Source organism: Macrobrachium nipponense, chromosome 18 (assembly GCF_015104395.2).
Source record: "Macrobrachium nipponense isolate FS-2020 chromosome 18, ASM1510439v2, whole genome shotgun sequence".
Taxonomy (NCBI): Eukaryota; Metazoa; Arthropoda; class Malacostraca; order Decapoda; family Palaemonidae; genus Macrobrachium; species Macrobrachium nipponense.
The window spans coordinates 12,881,475-12,898,974 of record NC_087211.1 but is presented as its reverse complement, the minus strand read 5'-3'; positions in this window follow the sequence as shown (position 1 = coordinate 12,898,974).

Sequence of the window (17,500 nt, the reverse complement as noted above, 5' to 3'; positions counted from 1 at the left end):
TCGCTATATCTATTTGCATATACTGCTACATGCTCTACTGACATCTATCTGCTCTTTCAGATCCGGCTTCTGTGGAAAAAGCGAGAGAGAGAGAGAGAGAGAGAGAGAGAGAGAGAGAGAGAGAGAGAGAGAGTCTGTATATGAATTACTCCCCTAAGACAAAAACATACAATTATGACTCTGAAAATTATATTCTACATGATTATTCTCTAAAACCGGGATATACAGAATAATTATATTCAAATGTGGGAAGTATAAAGGCTATGATTACAGGCATCGGTTGGCGAATGGTTTACCCAAAAAGTATGATAAGGTTTATATAAAGACTAAGAAACGAATAATTGGCTTTACTATCTATGCTAAAGGCACCCAAGACTTTCCAAAAGAGAAGATCAATTCTATTTCTCAACCACTACAAGGGAAATTATTGTTCCCGAGGAATTGCGATTCTAAGGACGCCTTACAATAATATTTACCCTTCTCTTCTCGGTACAGATCTTTGACAAGTTATGACGCAACTTTTCCTTTCACAAATATTACAACTGGAAAATTCATAGATCGTAGAAGAGTTGGTGCACAGAAATTTCAACTCGTTCTATAACAAGGCCAGAAATATTGAAGCCCCCTTGTTTATGATTTACAACTGCAAGAAGTTCAACAAAACAAGTTATTTGTTTACTTGTTGCCGACATGGAATAAAAACATGTTTAGCACAGAATTCTTCCAGACAAACGTACTTGAATTTTGAAATCTGTAACAATCGTACCGCGAAATAACGCGTTCATAATGTCAGCAGAACTTCTAGCCCTTTTATAAAATAGGGTAGATGCGTCTTTTAAATTTCTGGTTCCCAAAGGCTATCCTTTCAGCATAAGTTCGTTATTCATGAGCACGATACCAATTACTACAAAATCTACCATTATAAAAGAACGACATTTAATGACGAATCACGAATTGCTATTAAAAAATACATCTATTTTTTTCAAGAATTATTACATTCTAGTATACATTTATATTTTCAAGAATTATTACATTCTAGTATACATCTACATTTTCAAGAATTATTACATTCTAGTATCATGAAAGGACATTTGATGAAGAATTAGTAATAATTTCTAACAAATAATCGAATTTTTTCAAGAATCATTACAATCTAATATCATGAAAGATCGACAGATCGACCTTCGATAACGAATTACCAGATATTCTCTCCAAAACATCCCATGTTTTCAGGAATTATTACATGAAATTTTATACGGTTGTTGCTCCCAAAGTATTGTCCAGTGATAGTCGTTGTTCCAATAACTTTAAAAATTAATATTTGCTGCAGTAGACAGAAAGGGAAATCAGACTATGTTTATTTGTGTAAATGCAGTGAACTGAGACGCTGACTACATCGGGTCCACATCGAGCAGAGAGAATTCAAAGGCCATCAATCACTTGGCTGTTTCAAGTCGAACTGCCCCCATGGGATGGTTGTTCAGTCAATGGCTCAATGGCCTTCACCAGGCTTCACCTCCATTCAGCTGCTACGTTGTGTGTGTGTGTGTGTGTGTGTGTGATATAACTGAGTTGTTGTCAGTTTGTTACTTGGTGATATTTTATTTTTGCTCGGCTTTGTTCACTTTTATGATCCTAAAAGTCAAGATTTTTTTTATGTACCTCTTTCCATGTTGTCAATTAATATTTACAGGCTTTAACTGTTTCTCATAATGAGGAAAGAGTAATCTTGTATCTTAATATTTCTAGTGGCTCTGTATGTGTGTATATATACGTAAATATAATAACATACATACACACACACACACACACACACACACATATATATATATATATATATATATATATATATATATATATATATATATATATATGTATATATATATATATATATATATATATATATTATATTATATATATATATATATATATATATATATATACATATGTGTGTGTGTGATGTGGCCTGAGAGAGAGAGAGAGAGATACTTGAGGCTTTCTACAAGAACATAAAGCAGAATGAATTAATGGTTAAATACTGAAAAAAATTATGACACTGCAACAACTTCAGCAGATCTCCTCAAACATTTGATGGAAATGCAAGACAAACAACACTTCCTTATTTCCCTTCCAATCTTGATGCAATTTATGATTTGGCTACCATGTTGAAACTGATGCTTCCCCTATGACATGGCATCACAGGTTTGCTAGTTAGAATATTACGCTTTTACTGATTGCTGGGGAAAACTAAGCTGTTTTTATTTTAAATAAAAATTATGTCACCTAAGGCACTAGTATGACGAGTTTCAATTTCGTCTTTCGTTTTTCTTTCTTCTTGACCTTTGTCTCTTTCTCCTTGATTTTCATCTTATTTTCTTCTCGCATTTCCTCTTTCTTTCTCCTTGCCTTTCGTCTTTGTTTCTACTTGCCTTGAGGTTTTCTTTCTCCTTTGCATTTCTTCTTTCTTTCTACTTGACTTTCGTCTTTCTTTCTCACTTGACTTTCGTCTGTCTTTCTCCTTGCCTCATTCTTCACATTCGGATCCCAGACTCCCCAAACAAACAAACGTTGGGTGAAACTGAGATCACAACCGGAAAGCCATAGACCATCTGACTTCTGGGAGAAAGTCCGTTCGACCTGGGAAGAATTAGAACTAATTTGAAGACCTCGCAATTTCGGCAACAGATGGGGTGTGAAAGAGGGAGGTGGAACTGACCCCCAGGTGCTCTACCTTCGGAAACTGAGGTGGTCATTAGCTGAATGCCTGTTTATCATGAGTCAACATTTTTTGGGGCGGCGGAAGGAGCGGGGGGGGGGTTGTAAATGGTTTACTACTTTGTAGGTTGTATATGTAAATACCATATTTTTAGGGAAATATTATTATTATTATTATTATTATTATTATTTCTCTATCACAGTCCTCCAATTCGACTGGGTGGTATTTATAGTGTGGGGTTCCGGGTTGCATCCTGCCTCCTTAGGAGTCCATCACTTTTCTTACTATGTGTGCCGTTTCTAGGATCACACTCTTCTGCATGAGGCCCGGAGCTACTTCAGCCTCTAGTTTTTCTAGATTCCTTTTCAGGGATCTTGGGATCGTGCCTAGTGCTCCTATGATTATGGGTACGATTTCCACTGGCATATCCCATATCCTTCTTATTTCTATTTTCAGATCTTGATACTTATCCATTTTTTCCCTCTCTTTCTCTTCAACTCTGGTGTCCATGGTATTGCAACATCAATGAGTGATACTTTCTTCTTGACTTTGTCAATCAACGTCACGTCTGGTCTGTTTGCACGTATCACCCTATCCGTTCTGATACCATAGTCACAGAGGATCTTTGCCTGATCGTTTTCTATCACTCCTTCAGGTTGGTGCTCGTACCACTTATTACTGCAAGGTAGCTGATGTTTCTTGCACAGGCTCCAGTGGAGGGATTTTGCCACTGAATCATGCCTCTTTTTGTACTGGTTCTGTGCAAGTGCCGGGCATTCACTTGCTATGTGGTTTATGGTTTCATTTTTCTTTGTATTGCACTTCCTACATATGGAGAGATGTTATTTCCGTCTATCATACTTTGAACATATCTGGTTCTTAGGGCCTGATCTTGTGCCGCTGTTATCATTCCTTCAGTTTCCTTCTTGAGCTCTCCCCTCTGTAGCCATTGCCAATTGTCATCGCTGGCTAGTTCTTTAGTCTGTCTCATGTATTGTCCGTGCATTGGTTTGTTGTGTCAGTCCTCTGTTCTTTCTGTCTTTCTCCTGTCTCTGTATATTTCTGGGTCTTCGTCTACTTTTATTAGTCCTTCTTCCCATGCACTCTTTAGCCACTCGTCTTCACTGGTTTTCAGATATTGCCCCAGTGCTCTGTTTTCGATGTTTGACGCAGTCCTCTATACTTAGTAGTCCTCTCCCTCTTCCTTTCGTGTTATGTATAGTCTGTCCGTATTTGCTCTGTGTAGTGCTTTGTGTATTGTCATTTGTTTCCTGGTTTTCTGATCTATGCCGCGGAGTTCTGCCTTCGTCCATTCCACTATTCCTGCGCTGTATCTGATTACTGGCACTGCCCATGTGTTTTATGGCTTTTATCATATTTCCGCGTTGAGTTTTTGACTTGAGTATCGCCTTGAGTCTCTGCATATATTTCTTTCCTGATCGTGTCCTTCATCTCTTGGTGTTTTATATCTCCTCCTTCCATTATTCCAGGTATTTGTATCCTGTCCTCCTCTATGTGTTTGATGTTGCTCCCATCTGGTAGCTTTATCCCTTCAGTTCTCGTTACTTTGCCTTTTTGTATGTTGACTAAGGCGCATTTTTTCTATTCCAAACTCCATCCTGATGTCCCCAGATACAATCCTTACAGTCTGGATTAGGGTATCTATTTCCTTGATGCTCTTACCATACAGCTTGATGTCGTCCATGAACATCAGATGGTTGATTTTGTTGCCTCTTTTCTTGAGTTGGTACCCGGCATCCATCTTCTGTAGTACTTTTGTCATGGGAATCATGGCTACACGAAGAGTAGTGGGGACAGTGAGTCGCCCTGGAAGATCCCTCTCCTGATATTAACCTCTGCTAGTCTTATTCCAGAGCTTGTAAGTATTGTATTCCAGTAGCGCATTGTATTTTTGAGGAAGCTGATGGTGTTTTCCTCTGCCCCATATATTTTCAGGCATTCTATTAGCCATGTGTGTGGTATCATTATTATTATTATTATTATTATTATTATTACGTTGTTCATTCAAAATAATAATAATAATAATGATAATATGTGGCGCCGTGGCAGAGTGGGTTAGGTCGTCAATGGACTGGTTAAACAACATTGGGGCTGGTCAGTCGTTGGATGGGTGACCGCTCTCCTCGGCGTTGATTCCTTGGAAAAGGATATTTACCATAATTTCCTCAGTCTACTCAGCTGTAAATGAGTACCTATCGCTGATGGGGTAGGGTCCAGCTATGGGTTAAATAGCAAAACTCAGCAATGATGGAAAGAAATGAAGGAATAAACGACAACGACGTAAATGGAACCTCTGGCAACAGAGGAGCTTTGTCCGGCAGCCAGGTATTCAACCCAATTGAAGGGGGAAGACGGTCAGGTACTTGGAGGTCGTCATCCAGCAACTGACCACCACAACGACAGTAACCAACAGCCTGAGATTGGAGCTACAGAAGCAAACCAGAGGAAGAAATAGACAAGAGAAGAAAATAAGGAAATATGGAGATGCTACATCAGAAGCAAACCCAACAGAGAGAGAAGGATAGAAGAATGTTGGTCAACATCTGAATCAGAGGAATAACACCCCCCAAATAGAGCAGAAGCTGGCAGACCAAGTAAGGAACATAAAGAAAAAGAACTGGCTCTCCCCAACAGAAAGAGAAGAACTGGAAAGGGAAATGTCACACGACAACGAATTACACGAAGACGAACTGAGAGACGATGCCACAGAAGACGACAGGGATGATGAGATATCAAACAACAATACACGAATAAACACCGACGAAGTAACAGAGAGGACGGAATGGGTAGAAAAGATTACACAATGGATGGAGCCAGATACAGAGAGGAATAAAGATCCCCTCTATGAAAGCCTACAACACCAAGAAATTAAGGGAGAAAACAAGTGAGGTCAATGAAATAATGGGCATAATACACACCACCAGTATCATAGAAACAAATAACTTGGCATATGCAGGAGCAAGATTAGTAGCAAAACTGATGGGGATTCGAACGCCAACACCACCAGCACAACCAACCCAACAGAAACCAGAACAGCAACCTCCTTGGAAAAGGCGCCTGGAAATGCAAATCATGGTGATGATATCTGACTTGAGTAAACTGAATGAGATGGCAGAAAAAATGCTAAGAAGCAAGAAAACAAGGGAGGAACTCAACGAGAAATACAAATTACAAGAGAGGGGACTAAACAGCACCATAGAAGATGTAAAAAAGAGGCTTAAGGCCAAAGCACATAAGATCCAACGGTACATGAACAGGAATAAGGGATATCAACAGAACAGAAAAGTCTATACAGCCAACTAAGAGGGGAAGACAACCACCCAGAAATTCCTGAAGCCGAACCAAGTAAGACACTCTGGGAAAACATATGGAGCAATCCGGTATCACACAACAAACATGCAACATGGCTCCAGGAAGTCAAGGAAGAAGAAACAGGGAGATAATAACAAAGATTCACAGAGATCACGTCAGACACAGTCAGACACCAACTAAAGAAAATGCCAAACTGGAAAGCCCCAGATCCCGATGAAGTCCATGGATACTGGCTCAAAAACTTCAAGGCCCTACACCCAATGGAAGACCACAGGAAGAACATCCTTAGTACAAAAAGACAAGAGTAAGGGAAATATAGCCAGTAACTACAGGCCTATCACCTGCCTACCAATAATATGGAAGTTACAAACAGGTATCATCAGTAAAAGGCTATACAATTACCTACAGGAGACAAACACCATCCCCCACCAACAGAAAGGCTGCCGAAGGAAGTGTAAGGCCAAGGGCACAAAAGACCAGCTCCTGATAGACAAAATGGTAATGAAGAAGCATGGCATGGATAGACTATAAGAAAGCCTTCGACATGATACCACACACATGGCTAATAGAATGCCTGAAAATATATGGGGCAGAGGAAAACACCATCAGCTTCCTCAAAAATACAATGCGCAACTGGAATACAATACTTACAAGCTCTGGAATAAGACTAGCAGAGGTTAATATCAGGAGATGGATCTTCCAGGGCGACTCACTGTCCCCACTACTCTTCGTAGTAGCCATGATTCCCATGACAAAAGTACTACAGAAGATGGATGCCGGTACCAACTCAAGAAAAGAGGCAACAGAATCAACCATCTGATGTTCATGGGACGACATCAAGCTGTATGGTAAGAGCATCAAGGAAATAGATACCCTAATCAGACTGTAAGGATTGTATCTGGGGACATCAGGATGGAGTTTGGAATAGAAAAATGCGCCTTAGTCAACATACAAAAAGGCAAAGTAACGAGAACTGAAGGGATACAGCTACCAGATGAGCAACATCAAACACATAGATGAGACAGATACAAATACCTGGGAATAATGGAAGGAGGGATATAAAACACCAAGAGATGAAGGACGCAATCAGGAAAGAATATATGCGAGACTCAAGGCGATACTCAAGTCAAACTCAATGCCGGAAATATGATAAAAGCCATAAACACATGGGCACTGCCAGTAATCAGATACAGCGCAGGAATAGGCAGAACTCCGAAGGCAGAACTCCGCAGCATAGATCAGAAAACCAGGAAACATATGACAATACACAAAGCACTACACCAATAGCAATACGGACAGACTATACATAACACGAAAGGAAAAAAAAAAAGAGAGAGGACAACTAAGTATAGAAAGACTGCGTCACAATCGAGAACAGAGCACTCTGGCAATATCTGAAAACCAGTTAAGACGAGTGGCTAAAGAGTGCATGGGAAGAAGGACTAATAAAAGTAGACAAAGACCCAGAAATATACAGAGACAAGAGAATGACAGACAGAACAGAGGACTGGCACAACAAACCAATGCATGGACAATACATGAAACAGATTAAAGAACTAGCCAGTGATGACACATGGCAATGGCTACAGAGGGGAGAGCTAAAGAAGGAAACTGAAGGAATGATAACAGTGGCATAAGATCAGGCCCTAAGAACCAGATATGTTCAAAGAACAATAGACGGAAATAACATCTCTCTCATATGTAGGAAGTTGCAATACGAAAAATGAAACCATAAACCACATAGCAAGCGAATGCCCGGCACTTGCACAGAACCAGTACAAAAAGAGGCATGATTCAGTGGCAAAAGCCTCCACTGGAGCCTGTGCAAGAAACATCAGCTACCTTGCAGTAATAAGTGTACGAGCACCAACCTGAGGGAGTGATAGAAAATGATCAGGCAAAGATCCTCTGGGACTATGGTATCAGAACGGATAGGGTGATAAATGCAAATAGACCAAATAGATTGACAAAATCAAGAAGAAAGTATCACTCATTGATGTCGCAATACCATGGGACACCGGAGTTGAAGAGAAAGAGGGGGAAAAATGGATAAGTATCAAGATCTGAAAATAGAAATAAGAAGGATATGGATATGCCAGTGGAAATCGTACCCATAATCATAGAGCAGCACTAGGCACGATCCCAAGATCCCTGAAAAGGAACCTAGAAAAACTAGAGGCTGAAGTAGCTCCAGGACTCATGCAGAAGAGTATGATCCTAGAAACGGCGCACATAGTAAGAAAAGTGATGGACTCCTAAGGAGGCAGGATGCAACCCGGAACCCCACACTATAAATACCACCCAGTAGAATTGGAGGACTGTGATATGAGCTAAAAAAAAAAAAAAAAAAAAAAATATATATATATATATATATATATATATATATATATATATAGATATATATATATATATCTATATATATATTATTATTATTATTATTATTATTATTATTATTATTATTATTATTATTGTTCAAAAGAAGTAAGAAGAATGAAGAACCCCATTTATATGAGAAAAATAGTTCACAGAGGTCCACGACGTTCATTAGGAAGAAGTGACAGAGAGTAATAGGGAATACGGAAAGAAGAGACCCAATTAGATAATATTAATTAACGAATTACTAAATAAATAGACAAAAAATATAAAAACGTCAGCAAATAATTAAAACACAAGGTAAATGGTTTTAACTTATTATAAATCGTTGCATCACCGCCTCAATTTGTAAGTGGTTTCAATTGCTGTCAGTAAGTGATAAGTCATGTTTAATGTTTCGACATTAGTCGTCTACTTATTTATGTAAATAATAATTAAGTGGTTATGTGTCAGTGGATAAACGTATGTAGATGTTACATTATGTGACCATGCACATGACTGGATTCATATATATATATATATATATATATATATATATATATATATATATATATATATATATATATATATATATAATATATATATATATAAACACATACCAAATGCGATTCCATGAAAAACATTCTGTTGATTTGAATTCAATTTGTCGTAATAGAACAAAAATTATTTTTCAGCAAGTTAAAACACTTATGTTTAATTATCTATAAGAAAATATAAGCAAAGACAATTCAAAGAGAAATGTGGGTCTGTGCTTTGGGTCCGTCCTCTCAAATCGAATTGGAGATAATGAGAAAAGCCACTATCTCAATAAAGTACGCCGTTTTTCGTCTGACCAATGTCGTAGTTATTAATTTTCTCGCAAAACTGTTAATAAACCGGCATCGAAAAGAAATAAACTATGCGAAAGAAAGTAATAATTTTCAGGCGGAAATTTCAATCAGGGGAGAAACTGGTGAGAAATTTCTTTTTCTGTAATAGGAAAGATTATATCTTAATTTCTAACGGGTTTCGATAATTGAAATAGCGCGATTGTTCTAAAACGACGTTATAGCAGATGTGTTGTACGTACTTTTGCCGCTTTCTCTAAAGAACACAACAGACTAATGTAACTGGAATTAAACAAAATATTTAATATATGAAAATTAGGCTGTCAAATCAAGCACTGGAGTACTTACGGCCATGGAGGTCAAGACAGTGAGACGTTGGCGTTGGAGTGGTTGGACACACAATAAAGAAATAAAGGAAATAAAAGTGATAAAATACATGAGTGCAAAGGTGGAACTGGGTGAAATCTCAGTGTTGCACTAGGAAGTAATAGTCGAAGAGGCTGAAAAGCAATACTGAAAAGAGGAAGCTGGTATGGAAGTCTATTAAAAGGTTAAAAATGGGATAGGCTGCAGGTAAGGGCCTAAGGGACGCCGCAAAAACCCTTCAGTAACGCCAACCTCATGTATCTATGAAGGCTAATATAACGTAGAAAACGATTCACACTATATATTCACAACATATTCCACAGTCACAATCTGTCTATATATTCAACAAAGGCTTTAGTGGTATCTATAAAACCCTAAAAATCTTTGAACTCCCTGAAGTAAATAGTCTAAAATATGGATGAGAGTTTGAAAAGCAGCGAGAAGTGAGAGAGAAAACCGATTATTGTTTTGTGCAGTTGCTGAAACTGAGCATGAAAACCGGATGCGTCTGATCAATCATGTCCGCATAAAGCAAAATATGGAAAACGACTGCCAGTAGTATTTGTTCTATTGGGAGTAGGGATGGAGGTAAATATGTATTTAGTTTAGAAAACATGAACAAATATTGAAGATTTCCATAACTTAAGTAATTATTATCACTGTGAAAATACTTAATAGTTCTTATTATTAAAGACTTTATATACTTCACATACGATATTATTGTGGACCTGCAATCATTGTTATCATTTTCGACACTGAAAATTGTGCCCACCATTATTATTATTATTATCATTATTATGTTACCTAATTCATGAAATTTTTAGAGCGTAGAATTTAAAAATTAGAAAAGAATATTTGCATATGAACACAACGAAAAACACAATTTAAAAAAGTTAAAATCTGGATTACCCATTAAACATCACAATTACCTACCAACTTTAATAAAGAAACTCTCCTTCCACCTCGAAATTATTCTCACACATTTGCTAACATTTCCCCGTGCATTTATCTTCCTCTGTAAACTCATTTGCTGGTACCTGGAAACACTTTCTCGTACTTCATCTCTCTCTATCTCTCTCTCTCATTCAAGTTTATTTTCGCTGGACAACAGTTGGCAAGTGCCTGGAAACACTTTCTCATTTTCACCCAAAACAGTGCATTCCTCATCTCTCTCTCTCTCTCTCGTCTCTCTCTCTCTCTCTCTCTCTCCCGCGTGAACCATCCAGGAAATCATAATAAAGATCGTAAATTGAAATTGTTGCAGCAGTGAAGGCGTTCCATTTATGGGGAAATAGTTCACTCCACTACGTTGGGAGAGAATTCCGTGCGGATAAATATGGCTTCATCTGGCCTTGCGAACAGTCTACATATAACATGAAGGCCTGTAATAGTGGAGAGAGCCTTTAAATAAGTTCTCCTATTTGTTGTTTCGTGCGAAACAAAGAATAATATACTTCAATACATTTTGAATACCTACAAAGTATATTATCAGGATGATACTTCTTAAAAAAAAAAAGTAAATCATATTATACAGAAATCTAAATCTCTCTGAATATCAACGAATGAAAAAAATTACCAAAACATGAATATGTTTTAACAAAGTCTTCAACATTTCTGGAGTTATGCTCAAATAAATAAAAATTCGAAGTATATATTACATATACGGAAACATCAGTCTCTGAATATACTCGGATGAAAAAAAAATTACCAAAACATAAATAACTTAAATAAACATTACATAAAGTATACGTCTGGATTAAAGAAAAACATAAACATAGAATAAAAAATAAACAAAAAAATAAATATATTTTAACAATGACTTTATCGTTACAGGAGTTGAACTTAAATAAAAAAAAATTTGAGCATATATCAGGATTATACAAACATTACGTATATATCAGGATTACACACAGACATAAATCAATGACTATACTCCAATAGAAATAATTTAACTAATCATAAATATCTTCTGATAATGTCTTTATATACTCGGATGAAAAACATTATAAGAAATCACCACGGTAAAATCTAGCTTTATCTTGAACATTTGCGGCTGAATCTTACGAAAAGATAAAATAGGTCTTTTATCAATATCGCAATTCATCATTTATCATCTTTTCTGGCACAATTTGCCATTTACCATCTTTCCATATCCGTCATTGTTTAGAGAATAAACACGGCACAGACAACCTGTGTCCCGACAGCGTCTTTGAAGTCAAGAAGGCGAAAGGAACTTCTTGAGATGCAAAGGCGTCGGGGAATATTGAAAACAGCTTCCGGGTGCCGGATAATGACTTCGGGACCTTCCCTGACAGGACAGGTAGTTTTATCGGCTTCAGGTAGGGTGCCAAGATGCCTGGCTCTTATTTGTATTCCTCTTGTATGTTTTTTGTTTGTGTGCGTGTGTGTGGTGTGTGTGTGTGTACATATAATACAACTTTGAGAGAGAGAGAGAGAGAGAGAGAGAGAGAGAGAGAGAGAGAGAGAGAGAGAGAGAGTGGAATAAGCAAACAGTTTGTTAAACATTCCCTAAGAAAAATTACATTTCCTAAAATCTTTAGCACATAACTCAACCTTGGAAAACATATATAAGAGAGAGAGAGAGAGAGAGAGAGAGAGAGAGAGAGAGAGAACGGGATGAAATATTGCGGAGAAGCGATTCAGAATGAAATGTCATCCATCGGGGCCCAAGGAAGAGGCTTAATTGCATCTCCTCCGTCAGAGCGAAATTATATGGCGTCAATCCTCTCCTGCCGCCGTTTATGAAGGACCTGGGGAGGGAGATCGCGCCAGGATCTTCATGTGAGGGAAGCTTTCAATCCCTGCTGCAGGAGGGAGGCGAAGACGGGAGGCCCTGATAAGGCTCACAACTTTAGGAACTTTGAGAAGGGAGTTTGTCAATGTGAGTCGATGATGGAAAATATGCTACACAGTGTCACATCAGTATTTCTATAACGGTCTAAATGAATTTTAGTGACCTGTGATACCACTGGATATATCATATATCTAAGAAAAGGAGCCCATAAAAACGCCAAAATATAGAAAGTAAGTACTATATTTCAGAGACTGCTGTCTCTCTCTTCAGTTAGGTAATGAATGAGAAAAGTTACAGAAAAGGCGGTATTTATACAGGTAAGCCGTTTTTATGGGCTCCTTTTATTGTCTTTATGAAGGAGATTGCACTAATCATCGCATACACGGATCAAAAGCACTTCCGAAATAAAAGTCTGATCCGTAAATTCAGAAAAATGGGCTAAAATTAAATGGGTATTTACTTAGGTTCATTGAAGGACGAATGATATCTCATTTTCCTTCTTTCTCTTCTTCCAGGAAAATGATGAGAGTCCTTACCTGACCTCTATCATTAAGAAAAATAAATATAATTACAACGGAAACGATTCGCACAGGCAGCCCCAGGAACTTGGAAAGTAGGTCTGAATTCGAAGATCAGTCGTGGTTTTCGAATTCAGTGTCAGTCGTGGCCGAGCTGTCACTGGGAGGTCAGGGAAGTAGATCACCAACGCCCGAAACGGGAGAGATTATTTTGGGAACTGGAAAATGGACCGCCTTCAATTTCCTGCTCCCTTTTGCCGTCTACCATCACTCATCTTCAAAGGCTGTCTGCCGAGGACGCGAGGGGTTCCAATGAGTTCAGTCTCTCCTGCCCTTTGGCCTTTGACGAGGGAATGATGATGGCTGAGTGGGTTGTCAATTGCAGGGACCCTGATATACCTTCGTAAGTACTGAACATATCTCTTTATGTCTGTAGTTTGGCTGCACCAACATAAAAAATAAACCCTGATCATTGAAGCCTAAAATGAACATATCTCTTACGTATTATATAGAATCTACTGGTCGCCTTCTGCCAGATACGAGCATAATTGTAATAGCCACATTGTCCTCTTCACTTCTCGAAAGGGGTTGTATGCTATATCCGTTTGCTAGATAATAATTAGAAGGGCAGGAAATGGATTTCTTAAGAAATTCTTACCAAACGTCGACGATAAGATATTGGAGATCGGTGGAATCTATTTTGGACACGTGCCTGGTAAGGGGTCATATATTATCCATTTGCTAGACAACAATTCGAAGTTAAGTGAAGACTGGAGGGCCGGAAATGGATTTCGGACGAAATTATTACCATCGACAATACGATATTGGAGATGGGTGGAAATCTGTTTCTAGTAATAGCCCTTTTGAGGAGAGAACGAGCTGCGTATATTGGTTAAAAGGCCTTAGTCAAAATGAGCTCATAGATCAAAAATCAGTTTATTATTATTATTATTATTATTATTATTATTATTATTATTATTATTATTATTATTATTATTATTATTATTATTATCATAAAAACATAACATGACTTCATTATTAGCCATCAGGCTATCTAGATTAAAAGTGTATTATTATTAATATTATTATTATTATTATTATTATTATTATTATTATTATTATTATTAGTATTATTATTATTAATAAAAAAAAATAACATCGTGAACTCGTTTAGTAATGAGGCTATCGGTGGGTACACACGAACATACCACTAAAAACAAAGACCTAGTTTATTTATAGATATATTTATTTGTTTGTGAAAGATCTTCCCTTCCCAAAAGGTACGGCGTGAGAATCCGTCATGTGAGTCTGATGTTTTCTATTGACTGGAGTCCAGAAAAAAGAAAAGAAAACACTACTCTACTCCGAGTTTCCTGAAAGGTTTCCAAATTTCATTTTGGGATGAAAGGATTCTCTCTCTCTCTCTCTCTCTGAGTAAAATTCGGTGAGGCTTCAGTACCGTAGATATCACGACGCGTGTCACAAGTAAGCGCACTGAAATCTCTGCATCCATTTCCAGGAATCTTCATTATAAATCTGATCAGTTTTTACCATAAGTAGGCAAAACACTGAATTAATTGTTCATTTTGTTCAAATATCATAAAATACTGCCTTACGGTACTGTTAATTCACGATTAATTAACAAAATTTCAGGAACCTTCACTAAAAAGTAGAACATATTTTAATCATAAGTAGGTAAAACATATAATTAACTGTATTTTAAATTTTTCAAAAAATCACAAAATACTACCTTTCTATTTTGTTAATTAAGGATTAACAAAATTTCCGGGGCCTTCATTGAAGAGCAGAACAATTTTTAAAAATGAATAAATGAAATATATCAGAATTGTATTCTGCAATTGGCAAAATATAATAAAACCTTGTCTTTCTATTTTGTTAATTAAGGATTTACCAGTGTTCCACAGACTCAAAATATCCGATTACAGAACATTTGTTAATCCTTTAATAACAAAATGGGTACCTGAAACTTTGCTAATTAATCCTGAATTAACAAATTGGAAAGCCAGTGTTTTATAATATTTGAACATCCTTCTCGTTCGGACATCCGAACTGACACGACCAGAGAGCTTCGTAAACGCTGGTACAGAAAAAAAAAATGCCCAGAATTTTTATTTCAGGAGCAGATGAACTCGAGCGAAATTCCTCTGCCTCATCTCCCATCCGATGATGAGATGAAAGCTCCAATACGGAGACACAATCTACTATGAGATTCAGGGCCTCTGTAACACGTTTTTTTCGCAATAACTTTTTATCTATGCATTTCATAAAGATAACGCTTATTCAGAATACACATTATATCTACACATATATTTTGACTGTATTCTGCATTACGTAAGTTGAATAAATTTGGTACTTATAGTGTCAAATTGACTTTATTTGAAGACGGGCCAACTTACTCAGAGAAAAGGTTTCGAACGCACTTGTTTCGTAACTTATGACAACATTTCTTCCCTCTTTCTCGATGGATGATAGGCTATACGTAACGAAGGCTAGACCTCTGGCAACAATGGCATAAAAATTTAAATACAAGCAAAGCAGTACACTTTTATGAACTCTGAAACCTCTCCACTGATAATTGTCATAATGAACAAACCAACAAAATATGTTAATAAATATAAAAACACTTCGATTATTAGTCTAACTCCAAAATAACTCTCCTAAGAAATTACAGTCTACTCTATAGGTCACAATCAGATTGACAAGATGTAGGGAATAGTTGGTAATTTTCAAAAACATAGTAGACAAGCTTGATTTGATAACTGCTATATCCAATGTCAAACAATTTTTATTTATTGGCTATCTACCTATTTACTAATAAAAAAAAAATAGCCGTTACCGCATTTTGGCTTTGAACCTTCACCAATAATTATCGTCAGAATGATGACTTCATGAGGCTCCACCCACTTTGGCCTCGTTATAATTCAGGATAACACTGAAGGCTATCATGGGCATTATTGGATTAGAAAATTCAACTTCTGGCTATAAAAAATAATTTCTCGAGTAGTTGCAAGAAGTGCTAATGATCCTCAAGGATTCCAGCAGTTGGCCTAAACGTTTAAGTCATGTATATTACTGCTATTACTACAGTAGTATTACTATGCTAGCACAGATACCCCACCCAGATCTATGTATCCTTCCGCCATTCATAAAGTCTTTGTCATGGCCACGGGCTTTCTCTTGACTGTAAAAAGTTGCTAGTCGTAAGACAAATGCAGTTTTGCAACCACGGGGAAAATTCCAAATCCTGTTAGCCATTATAGACTGCTATGGGTTTCAGAGCCGATGAAATAAGGTGAATGAGTTTCTGTCTGGTGGATGAGCGGGGCAACATTTCATCAAATGTTGTTTACCTTGCTTACCTAATGAACGTTTTTCGACTCTTGGCTCGTAATCATTGGCCATGGCATCAGCTGGATAATTTTTACTCTATAAAAATTAAAACTATCAGGTTTAGGTCACTGATGATGCTGCCAAAATTTGTGTGTGGTTGTAAAATATACATATGTCAACATTCAGCTACATCCGATGCTTTGATAAGGAGCAAAGTAAAAAAACCGTGTTACAGAGGCCCTGAATCTCATAGTAGGTTCCAATCTAATCAGCCCTTTGCTCCGTGGAGCAGAAGCTCAATGAATATTATCTTTTTTCCTTATTTTGATTCGGCAATCAATTTTCCTGTCAAGCTACTCCGCCCCACTTCCCTCATATATATGTTAACTGATAATAGTGGTAGAATAAGACAGAATATAGCATTTAGGCCAAAGGCCAAGCGCTGGCACTTATGAGGTCATTCAGTGCTGAAAGGGAAAGTGAGAGTAAAAAAGTTTGAAAGGTGTAACAGGAGGAAAACCTCAAAGCAGTTGTACAATGAAACTTTTGTTAGGAGAGGGTAGAGGAAAATGAGGTAGAGGGAAGAGAACATGGCTGGAGGTACAGTAAAAGGAATGAAAGGGGTTGCAGCTAGGGGTCGAGGAGACACTGCAAAGAACATCAAGTAATGCCTACAGTGCAGGTTCGACAATCAATTTCCTTCTCTAACTACCACGCGCTACTTCCCTGACATATTTCTGGTAACAATGCTTGATTGACAACTGTTTCACGTGAAAGGTGATTACATTACAATATGATATTAATAAGTCACATGTAAATTAATGTCTTAAAATTCTGCCATTCAGTGACAAGCAATAATTTCTGTAACTTATTAGTGTGCAAAGCTTTTGGAGAAGCTCACACTAAAAATGATCCCGCTGGTGCTAAGACCAGTTGCTGAAGGTGCAGAGTTCCCACTTTAACAGAATTTTGAAACGCCCTGCGGAAAAAAAAAACATTCTTAAAAAACCGAGTTTATTATGAATACAGACTCGGTGTCACATATACTTGTAGGACTCAAAATAAAATTTTAAAAAAATTAATATAAAGTAAAAATAAAAAACGAGGAATACCATCAGATTTCATAGCTTGGTTGTATTTCAAAAGAAAATGCAGCCTAGATAAGGTTTTAAGAGAGAGAGAGAGAGAGAGAGAGGGGGGG